This window comes from Pinus tabuliformis, chromosome 1_1, assembly GCF_031772625.1.
Source record: "Pinus tabuliformis cultivar Carrire ecotype Pingquan chromosome 1_1, CPIR1, whole genome shotgun sequence".
NCBI classification, from domain to species: domain Eukaryota; kingdom Viridiplantae; phylum Streptophyta; class Pinopsida; order Pinales; family Pinaceae; genus Pinus; species Pinus tabuliformis.
Window position 1 is genome coordinate 254,535,317 of NC_142297.1, and position 13,453 is coordinate 254,548,769.

At 33.7% G+C, this 13,453-nt stretch overlaps 1 pseudogene across 1 annotated transcript; it reads right to left on the minus strand.

The window, feature by feature from the left end:
- Positions 1-1,969: 1,969 nt before the first annotated feature.
- LOC149212483 (F-box/kelch-repeat protein At1g22040 pseudogene) lies at positions 1,970-4,910 on the minus strand (annotated as a pseudogene). The gene is made up of 3 exons (XR_016250241.1): positions 4,827-4,910; positions 4,279-4,383; positions 1,970-3,610 (listed from the first exon to the last, which is right to left on the minus strand). The product of XR_016250241.1 is annotated as an F-box/kelch-repeat protein At1g22040 pseudogene (transcript).
- Between the last annotated feature and the right edge of the window lie 8,543 nt (positions 4,911-13,453).

The following is a 13,453-nucleotide window of genomic DNA, read 5'->3' on the forward strand; positions in this document are numbered from 1 at the left end:
TGTCCATTGCTACCATAATCTAACAACTTCTTGCTTAACAAGGGTAATTGGTAACAAGATCACAATCCCAACTATTTTAGCAGAGATGAAGAAGGAAAAAAATCATACTTGAACCAAAAAATATCCTTGAAACAAGGATTAAGTAGCTATAAAATTAAGCAATTATTGAGTACCTCATCAAATGGAAGAACCTACCAGTAGAAGATGTGATATGGGAAAATCAATTATTCATGCATAAAAAACAAAAGTTATTCATGTGTTGATTGTTTGATGGGAGTGACATGTTGAGTTGTAAGGCAAATCCCCATGCTAAGCATAAAACCTCTTATTAAGCTTGTTATAGCCCTTTTTGCCACCTTATGTCAACAAGAGTAACCTAGTGTCAACCCCGTAAAGTTGTTGTTCTAAATTTGTTTCTCTTTCCCCATGTTTGTAACCTTCTAGTAGCTTGTTTCTTCCACAGACCTATCATCTTATCACCACTCCATTACAATTATATAGTTCATCACTTGTTTAAATTCCAAAGTGAAGTATTGGGTGCTAAACCTTGAATCTTATGATTTACATCTGTCCTGACATAATATTTAAGGTACAATTGTCACTAAGTAATGAAGCTTTGAGAGCTTGGATGGGTCATTAAAATTGTAATTCTTCTTTTGAAATATATAATATTTGTTTTCCTTTACATGGGTCATTAAAATTATAATTCTTCTTTTGAAATATATAATATTTGTTTTCCTTTACAAATGATAAGCGATGTAAAAGTTTGACTTTTGTTTCAAGGTGTTTTTGAATTACCTTTTTAGAACAAGTTTAAACCCTTTGAAAGAGCTAGGAAGGATTCAATTTTGATCATTAATCTCTATTAGTCCCATCAGGCTTCATAATAGTTTTAAAATCACTTTATGTTTTGGATAAATGATTGCATCTTTACATATGATACCCTTGCCAATGAATTTGGAAAACACCTTACACAACAAATTAGTATGAAATTATGCCTTTCAAAAAATACATTGATCCATTTGCATAACGAACAATTTGATGAATGTATGGTTACTTGAAACAAGTGCATTCTTTAGCCTTGGTGGGTTTGAAAGGGATTCTTTAGTGAAAGAAACTTAACACAGTGAATGCAATGAGGAGGCTGTTAATTCCTTTGGTGCTCAACATGGAGTTCATAACATTTATATACACTATTACTTAGTGTATAACAACAGCACCACTCCTAAAACCATATATGAAGTCCCTTTTCTTTACCCTTTTCATTTCATAAATACAAGCAAGGTCTACTTACAGAATTGTTAGGAAAATTGAATGAAAACGAAAAAATAAATGTCCAACATTTAAAGTTGAAAGCAGGAAAACCAAACACATAACCTTTTATGCATAAAACTTACTTTTACTATGGACGTTTTATGTGGTGAAAAGTTGGTATTTTGGGCTAAGATAAATTTATTCTTATAAACAAACCATACAAAACTAGCCAAAGAAAAGGTAAAACAAATACAATGCAATACCGCATGATTACTTTACTATCAGACAGATAAGACATATCTATAGAGCATGTAATACAAAGATCGTTGATTCACAATGTCAATAGAACTGTTATAAGGGACATTTTTATCAGTCCCATCAAATTCCAGCATCAACTACCAGATCGAAATGGAAAATGTGTTATATATACATTTTGTTGTTATTTATGGCACAAGGAAACTTCCCTTCCAGCCCTTACCCATGCTTAGGTGCTATGGCTGCATAGAATTTTCATATTATGCATAACATTATTGCCAGCAAAAACTACCGTTGACCATCATCTCTGAAAATAATATATTAAGATATCCATATAAGGTGTTGGCAGAAGAGTTGTACAATATTAATCAATTGTTTCAGTAAGAGATGTAAACTCTTAGAGAGACAAAGCAATGAGTGGTTGTGAAAAATGGGGTTTCGAGTTAAAAAATAGCCCCATACAGTGAATCATGCTACCCTGAGCAGCTCTCCTTTCATGATATTTACAAAGTAACCACAGCATGGAAGAAAAATAAATGTTAACCTTGGTCTTAGATCTGAAGGACCTGACAGCTAACTAGCTCAATAAAGCCAAAATGTCGACTAGCAATGCTCTTCCTATCAACCTCAGAATCAGAAATACTAGTAGAAGGATCGGAGGTCGATGACGATGAAGATGATGTAACTGCACCTTCGCTTGTGTCAGCCTGCAAAACAACGACATTGTCGCTAATGTCTTTTGTAATAACATGAAGCTTTCCCAAGAATCCAGCTAGTAGGTAAGGTGACTCTGAATCTGTGTAATCTACGACAGGTACTTTCCTCAAAATGACTTTCCATGTATCTTCCTGGGGATCATACATTTTAATCTTACCGCTGTATAATGAACTAGAAGGATCCAACGCATACAAGTTACCATCCACCACAACGCTTAATTTTGTCCCTGCTTGCCTTGCAGGCCAACCATCTCCCATATCGTTTGGCATCTCCAGCCAAGAATCAGTAGCAGGATCATAGGCTTCACCACCAACATCTACAAAGAAAGGCCACGAATATAAGCTCTGTGGTACACATAGTTTTCCTCTAAATGCTGTCATTCCAGTAGCAATTGGTTTTAGCATATCTGCCAAAAAAGTTGTGGGCAAAACTTGAGCTCGTGCAAATGGCATGTTTGGAATTTGGGTCCAGGTATTTGTAACAGGATCATAAACCTCTGCCTACTAAAGTGGAGTCAATCCACCTCTGCCCCTATTCACTCCACCTACCACATAAAGCTTGTTGTTCAGGGAAGCTGTTTTACAATAAGCCCTTGCAGTGGTCATAGGTGCGATTTCTGTCCACGCATTTATTCAAGGATCATAATGCCAGACAGATTTGAGAGCAGATGCTTTAGCAAACCCTCCCAGAACATAGAGGCATCCATTAATGGCCCCTACGGCACAACCACAAAAAGTTGTTCTATCTAGAGAATCTTTCCGTCCAAACCAGCCCCTCACAAAACCTGTTAGCCTGTAACCCGATGCTCCCATTGCATTCCATAAACTCCATCCCGTAGCTTGATTGAATTCCTCCTCATATATAAAAGCCGGCATAGGTGGCAAGCTGTGCCATTTACCTGATAATGGATCCAAAGCATTCCAGATGAGCTTTTCCTCTTCGTCGTTCATCAAAATGTATAGTCATTCTTCAGAGAAACCGATCTCTTTTCTTAATTCGAATATCTCTGTCTTTATACGTGATTCCACGTTTTACAGACCAACTTCAAGTTGGAATAGCATCCACGAGGTACCCGGGCAAGAATCCTAATGGAGAGCTCATTGGGAAGAGCAGAAATTATCCTTGGTCTTTCATTCCCATCGACAACTACTAGTCTCTTCCTTTTACTACACTCGACTTGGGTTCTTGTTTGCTCATCTGAACCCTCTTTCCTGGAGTGGCTCCAAAAGTTCCCCATAAAAGCTTGCAAGTCAAGGACCTTTGACGCTTTGAATCATATAAGGTCTCAACCAATGATTTAAAATTTGTGCTGGTTCCGTTACACTGCCCACTCAATCCGCTGGTTGAAATTCAATCTTTATTTCCTTCAAGCGGGCCAGAACCACTGCATTTTCAATGATGGATCATGGGATGGTAAATTGAAAATTAAAGAAAATTCTGAAAATTAAATAAAATTCTGCAACCTTGTAGCAAATTCATTCGACTATAGAATAATCTGCCTTAGTGCTAGTTCAACATTACATCTGTCCTTGAAGATTTTATCACTTTATCACATTTAGATAATTGTGATATTCGAGATCAATTAAATGCTTGCTACAATAAAGTACATCGAAACACTTCTTTAACGGCCAACAATATCATCATTTTATGAGATTAATTTGACAGTCCATCCAAAATTTAAGAGCCAGGGCATTTCAAATCCAAAGCGAAACCCCAACGCTTAAATAAGAAACCAGTCCAAAACACAATTCTAGCTGCGAAAATTTAAAGCCCCCATTATTCTAGCGGTTGATCTTTAAATTTTGAAGGTAAACTCACGGAAATTCAACTCACCTGATGGAATTTGGGTCTGAAACTGTAGGTAAATTGTACTCTGTTGTGACACTTCATTGTTAACTGTGTCTAGATGGTTTATCATAGGTACGAGGCAGAGGAGGCCAAGTTCCTGTCCCATAAGGGTCTTGCACAAAAGGGAATTTAACCAAACAAACAAACAAAAGACGTCGCAAATGGAAGACTATAACATGAAATAAAAATTCAAGCGAATCTTACCATCGCAAAAATCAACGGATCCTTAGGGCTTCAGCTCAAAATCTTCAAAATCATAATTTCCACTACGAAGCCTTCGACAATTTTAAAGAATTTTCAACCATAAACCTGCATAAATCAAGATGGCAACGTTCAGAAGCGAACGGACTTGCAGCTAATTTACCCACAGAAATACTGAAAAAATAAAACCCTTCAATTCCACAACCCTAAGTCACAGTTTAACGTAAGATAACGAATCCCTAAGCCTTTAGCCAAAACATATCGGAGACGTAATTCAACCGTAAATGAAGCACACCCAAAAAACCTAATCTTTTAAAGCCAGCGAGAAACTTGAAATTTCAATTGCTTATTAAGTAGGCAATTTCTCCCCTGCCCATACCTCCAGAATTCTTCAATTTCAGCCCGAATTTTCCCAAAAACAATAGAAACCCCAACGCTTAAACAAGAAACCAGTCCAAAACACAATTCTAGCAGCGGAAATTTAAAGCCCCCATTAATTTTAGCGGTTGATCTTTAAATTTTGAAGGTAAACTCACGGAAATTCAACTCACCTGATGGAATTTGGGTCTGAAACTATTGAAATTCAACGGCCATAACGCTCCACCTTCACCTCGATCTCTGACATGTTTCTGCAGTTGCCGAAGATGAGAGAGAAACAATGGTTCCTTGAGTATGGCAAGCGCTGGGTAGTTTGAAAAGTTAGTTATGTAAACCAGATATTTGATCCAACGGTAGCAATTATTCGAATCATCTAACATCAAATCAGACGGACGATAACGATGACATCAAAGACCACAGGAAAGTTTATCTCAGAGGGAACGCCTTACGGCGTAACGAGTGGAGTTACATATGTTTATGTTTATTTTTGATATAATCTAGTTGTGAACATACATAGCCTTGGCAGTAGATTGATAAATATGCACGACCGATTTGTTTGGTAAACAATATTTTACCAGTCTATACTCTTATTAATGTATGGAGTTGTATATCTTTATTTTATATTAATAGTCTCATTGATTGATAAATATGCATGGCGGTTTTGTTTGGCAATTAATATTTAATACTGTATATTCCCATTAATGTGCAGGGTTGTATATGCCCACAACAAGATTTAATCAAAGATATAATCTAGGCATAGGCATATACAACTAATATTTATCAGTGTATATAACTAATATTTATTCGTCTATATGGCCATTAATGTGCAGGGTTGTATATGCTCACAACGAGATTTAATCAAAGATATAATCTAGCAATAGGCATATACAACTAACTCCACCCATTAATAAGCGTATAGACTGATAAATATGCATGGCCATTTTGTTGGCAACCAATATTTATCAGTGTATACACCTATTAATGCAGGCCTGTATATGCCTATTGCCAAATTTAAGCAAAGACTTAATCTCACTGAAAACATATACAACCCCACTTATTGATGAGGGTATAGATAAATAAATATACATGGCCATTTTAATTTATACTTTTACCTTATTTATTTATTAGTGACTATCAATAATCACTACAGTGATAAAAGTGAAATCTCAGTACTGAGAGAAAATCAAATTCGATAGTTTGCATAACTTCATAGCTAACAATTTTGTTATCCATCTCTTAAAATATTAAGTAATTTTGTTATCTTTTTTTCAATTAGAAGAACATAGATTTCTATTAATTCCCTATAGAAAAATTACATTTTTCACTTAGATCCAGACAATACTAAATAATATCTCATAAAGTGGATTTAGAGTATCATTTGACTCCTTACATGATGATAGCATGTTAAACAATAAACAAACCACCTTGAGTGAAGTTACAAAAAAATTGTTATACGTCATAATTGATGGAGTCATCTATCGAGGCGGAGGAATTGTCTGGACAGTTAAAAATAGTCGGAATCCAAGCAAAACATTTCAAAAAATCTTGTAGAGGCAGTGTTTGAATCCTGTTTTTGATGGTGGAAATAGATTCAGCACCATCAAAAATATCTAGGACACTTAAAATTTTGAAGTTTAACAATGATAACTTAGATTTTCAAAAATCCTTGTCACATTTTCTCTAAATATGAGTAGAATTTCCATAACTTTCCAGGCAATTCCTCCAGCGAAGACATGGATAGGCAAATACCCCACGAAATTCCATACCGATTTGAACATATTTCTAAAATGAATTGTTGAACATACGAGTATCTTATGGGAAAAGCGAGGTTATGAAGGGTACTTATATAGTACAAATCACATCGGATTTGGGTTCAACTTTACGGTACAAATTTGCTTTCTAGATGTTCAACTTTGGAGGTTATGTATTCCATCAAATTCATTGAATCCTCACCCGACTTTACGATATAGATATGATAAGATTTGAAGGAGCATCTGGTATCTAAAATTCACGTAGTTTTATAGAAGAAATTTAAATTGGTTTATAAAAGGGAGCTAATTGTTTTAGTAAATTTATTTGAGATTTGTACATAGGAGAGGTAATTGTTTTAGTAAATTTATTTGAGATTTGTATATAGGAGAGGTAATTGTTTTAGTAAATTTATTTGAGATTTGTATATAGGAGAGGTAATTGTTTTAGTAATTAATTTGTATTTAATTTTTGTAATATGGATTTGCTTGAAAATAAATATTAAGTTCTGTAATATATATATTTTTAAATAAATGTTAAATTTTGAAAGTTATGTATTTTAGTAAATTAATGAATAACTTGTTTTTAATTTTATTATAGAAATTGCATTTGATTTCATGTATTTAATTTTTATATTTTTGCAGAGTTTTATTTTTCCATCTCATTAAGGACTTGACCCAACTTCGATGGAGGGTTTCATCTTTTATTATCACATTTATTAGGAAATATACTCAACCTCCTAATGCTTCATTTCTTCAACTTAGATGCAAAGTTATGTTTCATAAATGTGCATTAAGACTTTCACGTAACTTTAGCTTCACCTATTCTTCTAGCTTCATTAACATAGTTTAAATATGTTAGGTTTTAAAGGTTATATATTTCATTAATTTTCTCTAAAATTGAGACTACTTCTTAATACAAACTTCCTCTAGCTAGATGCTAAAACTTAATGGTGTCAATTAAGCTAATTTTACCCAATATTTGCATTATTCTCCATAATACAAACATCCATTGACTAAATTAACATGATTGAAAAGAAATCTCACATTAACTAGGTTTAATGTCGAACTTATAAGTGGCCCCATAACACAAAATTCCTTCAAATAAAATGTTGGCGTTTGAGAGATATGTGTGTGTGTGAATGAGTGGGTGTGGTATCTAAAGTAACTTAAAAATTATGATTGATGTTACAATCTAGGCCTCCTTTATCTATATAGGTTAATTACTCTATCTTTATTTTCAAGTTTGATATACAATTATGGTGTTATTAATACTTCTTTTGAAAAACTCTATGTAAAATCTATGTTAAGCACTAAAGCAATTATATCTCCTTCATATCGATTTGTAATGTTTTTAATTAAAAGTAACCAAATATGTATCTTTATTTTTTTCTTTCATGATAGTTTATATTGGTGTTTTATTTAGGAAATATTTTTATTTTTATTTAAAAAGTGAAAAGTATCAACCCTAACTTGAGCACAAAAGGAATTACAAATATGCATCATGTTGGCCTGTAGAATGTGCCTCCAAGGAAAAAAATATATATTTAAAATTGTAATAATAAAATTGGCATCATAAACTAATTTTGAATCATAATTTTAATTTTCTTAACTCCCTCTTATGTTAACCTAGAAAATAAAAATCACAATGTTCAGTTGTTAATGTGAAATGCATCAAAATAACATTTTGATAAATAACAAATTCTAAATATGTAGATGGTTATACAACAAGTTTTACATTCTAAAAGAAGTTTGTACCTCGAGGAATTTGATATATCAATGCATGATAGATCTAGTGTGTGCCTACACAACATGTCAACTTCATATTAAGCATGGAAGGATTTACACATATCCTTTAGACTAAAAAAACATTCATTGAAATGTTATAACTATATATGGAGTATAGAAGGAGTATCAAATCTTCCTATTGAGTAGCATGCAATTGAATTGTCTTAAATGGGATAATTCTTTTAGTGTCATTTCATATATATATATATATATATATATATATATATATATATATATATATATATATATATATATATATATATATATATATATATACATCAGGTATGAATGTCATGATATATTTTTTACTTTTAATTTCTCTTTTTATATTATATATAATTGATATTCAAATATTGTACTAGATGTTGAAATATATTGTTTCTTACTCACATTAAATATATTTTGTTATTATCGATTCAAAATTCCATGGAAAAAAATCTAGCCATGCTAAGGGTTGGTGTGGCCCAGTCTAGGTGCAATCTTCGAGTGATTTTGATGGCTTAGATGCTCCTCAGCCACAAATACTCAAGCCACAAGTTAGGCATGCCAATCATCTCAAGACTCACCAAAAAAAAATGTTATTGATATTTTCTAAAGTGTTAGGCATCAACTCCATATTAAAGTGATTGGAGTACACAAAAAAATCTATCATTTAATAATATTTCTTTTGCTCCCTTTGCTTTCTACAAGCATATAGATAATAGTTGATATTGATATATATTGTTTAACACACACACACACCAAAAAACCTCACCATAGTCCTGGTATTGCCTAATTTTGCTATAAGGGAAACCAAATTAATGGAAAAACCTTATGTTGTTAGATAACCATACATGGAGATTCAAAAAAAATAAAATAAAAAAATAAATGTTTGGTCCAAATATCTCCATCGTCTAGCCTATCAGTTGATATATGCATGTAAATAAAAATGCCTAGAGGGAGAACTATAACAATCACAGTAAGTTATGCTGGTGGAGAAAAATCAAAAGGGATCACCTCAACAAGATTTTTTCATTAACTAGAGTGTTTATTAGCTTAGGTGTAAGGTTGAGTTGGTCTTCAATCCTTTGGAGGAACTAGTCCATGGATTTTACAAATGGTTAAATATCATTCAACAATAGGAGAATTTCCTCCTTAGTATCATTTTGGTCTAGGAAGATTCGTCATAATAACGTCTTCACTTTTCAATAGAGTTCAATTGTTTATAAGAACTAACCGTGTTCTACAAGTATGACTAGTGTTAGGGACATTAGCCTCCACTTCCCCTACAATGTCTACATCTAAAAAACAACCTCTCCCCCTAATAATTTCTCTCTCTTCCTCCTTGAGCATAGCTTGAATAACAAGTGGTGTTGGGAAGTGATAAAGGTTAGTGGAGGATTTGGCTCACTAGTGAGCATGAGAGCCCCCACAGTCCTTAACAGGTGACACCAATGTGGAACTTATATCTTTGTATCAACATGGAAGATACATAAGGAACAAGAGCAAGACTATGAATAAGACTAGAGTGTGATGTAGGCAACAATGCCAAAGAGGGAGGAGCCAAATAAAGCTCGGAAAAATGAACGAAAAAGTAGACAAACCAAGATGGGAAACTCAGGCCATAGACCCATGCATCTAAAGTGTTCACAAATGAGAGAAGGTAGAAGAAGAAAAATATCCCACAAAGAGGGTAAATGTTAGGTCCCAATCCCACTAATATAGCGCCTTATTGTATTGTTGTGCCCATGTAGTCCCCATATTGTTATTATTATGCCCCATAGAAGCCCACTATTGATATTGTTATGCCCTTAAAATATTATTGTTATATAGGCTCTGATTATATTGTGATCCCTTAGAATCCTATATATAGAAAGAAGGTCTTTTCATTGGTATAATCTAAGAATTGTTCATTTGTGTAATCTAAAGGAGGTTCCCCCCTCGAAGAGGTTGATTTTGAAGTCGTTGACCTATCTTTTCTTCTATTTTGTGAGCTGGTTGCATAACATTTGGTATCAGAGCCTTGGATTTTAGGGTTTCGCTGCTTCAAATAGGTTATCATGGAATGTTTGCTATAACATTTTTTATATGAAGTTTCAGAAGCTGAAACTAAAACCCATTTGATCTGAAATCTTGACAAACATAGTGTCTGAATTTCAGATCGTGTATCTCTATATTTTTGGAGATATGAACTCATGAAGTTAGGGTTTTTGCAAGCTCCCGAATTCCATCTCAAATAGGTGACCTTGGGAAAATCATCATAGCTCTCTCTCTAACCATCAGATTAAAATTTCGAAAAAAGTGACATAAAGATGATGGACTGTAGTTTGTTGGGTATTTTTAAAAAAATTGCATAAGTTTATTTTGAAAAAATAGTTTGAATTGATTCAAAGGGAATAGTGAAGCATAGATATCATTAATTGATGATCCGAAGAAAGAAAATGGAAGAACCTAGTAACCAACCTGAAAGTTCTACTATGACGCATGAAGAATAAGAAAAAATACAACATGATATATCGAAATTACGAGACCATGTGCAACAAATTTCACTCTCGCAAAGAGTAACAAAAAATGAAATGGAAACTAAGATGGATGGTTTGAAGAATGGTTTAAAAGAAGAAATGGAAGGTTTGAAAGATGGGATCAATGTTATAGAAGCAAAAATGAAAGGAAAGATTGAAGATTTGAAGAAAGACATGGAAGGTTTGAAGGGAGGTTTCAAAATGTTGCTACAAGAAATGCTTCCTAAAAGCGAAATGGTAGTAGAGGAAACTCATGATGAGACAAAAGAAATGTTAATCATTATTTCATAGACTCTAATGTTGGATTGAAGAACCATCATATTCCAAATATAGATATGTGGAACTTGGATGGAAAGGATCTGGTAACTTGGATACTATAGATGGAGCAATATTTTGATCTACATGACGTGCAACCGCCACAAAAGGTACGTATTGCATATTTATATTTAGAACTAAATTAGTTTGTATGGTATAGAGGGATTTGTTCTCTAAACCACTTGTCACCTAGTCAATTTTCACGGAGGAAACGATAACACAATATGAGGATACAAAGAGCAACACCTTCTTTAGCCAATTTATAAATCTAGAACAAAAGGGTTCAATGGCAGAGCACATTGAGGACTTCCAGAAATTGAATATAAGGGTAAATGATATCCAGAGGAGAATAAGTTTGATTTCTTCATAGGAACTTTAAAGGATAACATCCAACATGAGGTTCGTCTTTGGGAACCCGATTCATTAGAAAAGGCATTCACGTTGACAAGAAAAAATGAAAGCAAAATTATGGCAACCAGGAGTCCTACCACTCACAACTATAAATATGGAAGTGTTTTTGCTCCTAGACTTCCACAACCTACAAGGTTGACACCACAAAAATTGGAATAAAAAATAATAAAAGGGCTATGTTATAGTTGTGATAGAAAATACACTAAAGGTCATAAGTGTGCCGAGAAGAAATTAATTTACACAGATTGGGAAGTGGAGGAAGAAAATGAATAAGAAACGTCAAAAGAAGAGGATATACACCAAGAATTGACCCCAGAGAAAGAAGAAATGAATTCAACGAGATATTATAATGCATTGATAGTAATTACCACTTCTCACACTCTCAAGATAGAAGGACATATCAATAAGAAAAAGGTAATAGTGTTGATTGATTCAGGTATTACCCATAATTTTATTTATTGTAAGATAGCCGAGGAATTAAATTGCATCCTGTATCCAACAATAGAGTGTCAAGTGATGGTTGCAAATGGAGGAACCATAAATTGCTCTGGAAAGTGCCATAATATCAAGCTATCAATGGGATAATATGTGTTGAATAGTCCAATGTTTTCCATTCCAATGGATGATGCTGATGTTGTACTAGGAGTCCAATGGTTAGAATATTTGGGTACGATAACTTTTAATTTTCAAGAATTTTTCTTGAATTTTTTTGGGAAGAAAAGGAAGTTGAATTAAGGGGTATCGCAGGGAAACCATGAAATATAATCAACTCTAATGGCATGAAAAATCTTCTAAAGAAATAAAAATAGGGTGTAATTGCACAATTATGTTCATTGGTGGTTCAAATAGTGAAATCATCTATTATTATAGATCTCCAAAAAGTCTTGGACAATCATTATAAGGTTCAAGCAGTGGAATAGTACATCGAGCATTAACAACAATTTCTCCAACTTTTAAAGGATAACCTCACTTTGGTGCATAATCGAATGAAACAAAAGGCATATCAACATCGTAGTGAAAGAAGTTTTGATGCAGGCGACTGGATATTTTTAAATCTACAACCATAGAAACAAATGTCCCTCAAGCAAAGAAGGATAAGAAATTATCACCAAAGTACTATGGTGGTGTTGGAAAAGATTGGTACCATGGAATACAAATTGGAGCTTCTTGCATATTATCCAGTGCATCCAGTTCCCCATGTTTCATGCTTAAAGAAGATTATAGGTGACAAGCTTCCAGTTCAAACAATATTTCCGAAACTTGACAAGGAAGGAAAACTCATATTGGAACCTGAAGCAGTCATGGAATCAAGAACTTGACAGCTACGAAGTCAATCAATTTCAGACTATCTCATCAAGTTGAAGAACTTACCTGCTAAAGATTACTCATGGTAGAATGAGAATTGTATATGAAAGCATCCAGAACTACTCAAGCATTGAGGACAACATGTTTTTGGAGGAAAGGGGCATGTTAGGTCCCTATACTACTAGTGTAGCCCCTTATTGTTATTAGTGCAACCCCTTTATTGTATTTTTGTGCCCATGTAGTCCCCATATTGTTATTATTGTGCCCCATAGAAGCCCACTATTATTATTGTTGTGCCCTTAAAATATTATTGTTATGTAGGATCTGATTATATTGTGATCCCTTAGACTCCTATATATAGAAAGGAGGTCTTGTCATTTGTATCATCCAAGAATTGTTCATTTGTGTAATGTAAAGGAGGTTGCCCCCTCGAAGAGGTTGATTTTGAAGTCGTTGATTTATCTTTTCTTCTATTTTGTGAGCTAGTTGCATAACAATAAATGTTGCAAGTAAGAGTGACACCATTCCAGTCCCGACATTGATGTGGAAAAAATCATCTAGATAGAATGGAAGACCAAACAAGACGTCCTAGAGGTTGCAATGTTTAGGGCGAACATTCCAACCATGAAAACTTCACATAATGGATAAAATGTAGATTGAATGGACTCAAGAAAATCATAAAGAAATTTGGTTTGAGGTAGGGATTAAAACCTTGAGACAATAAATATCAAA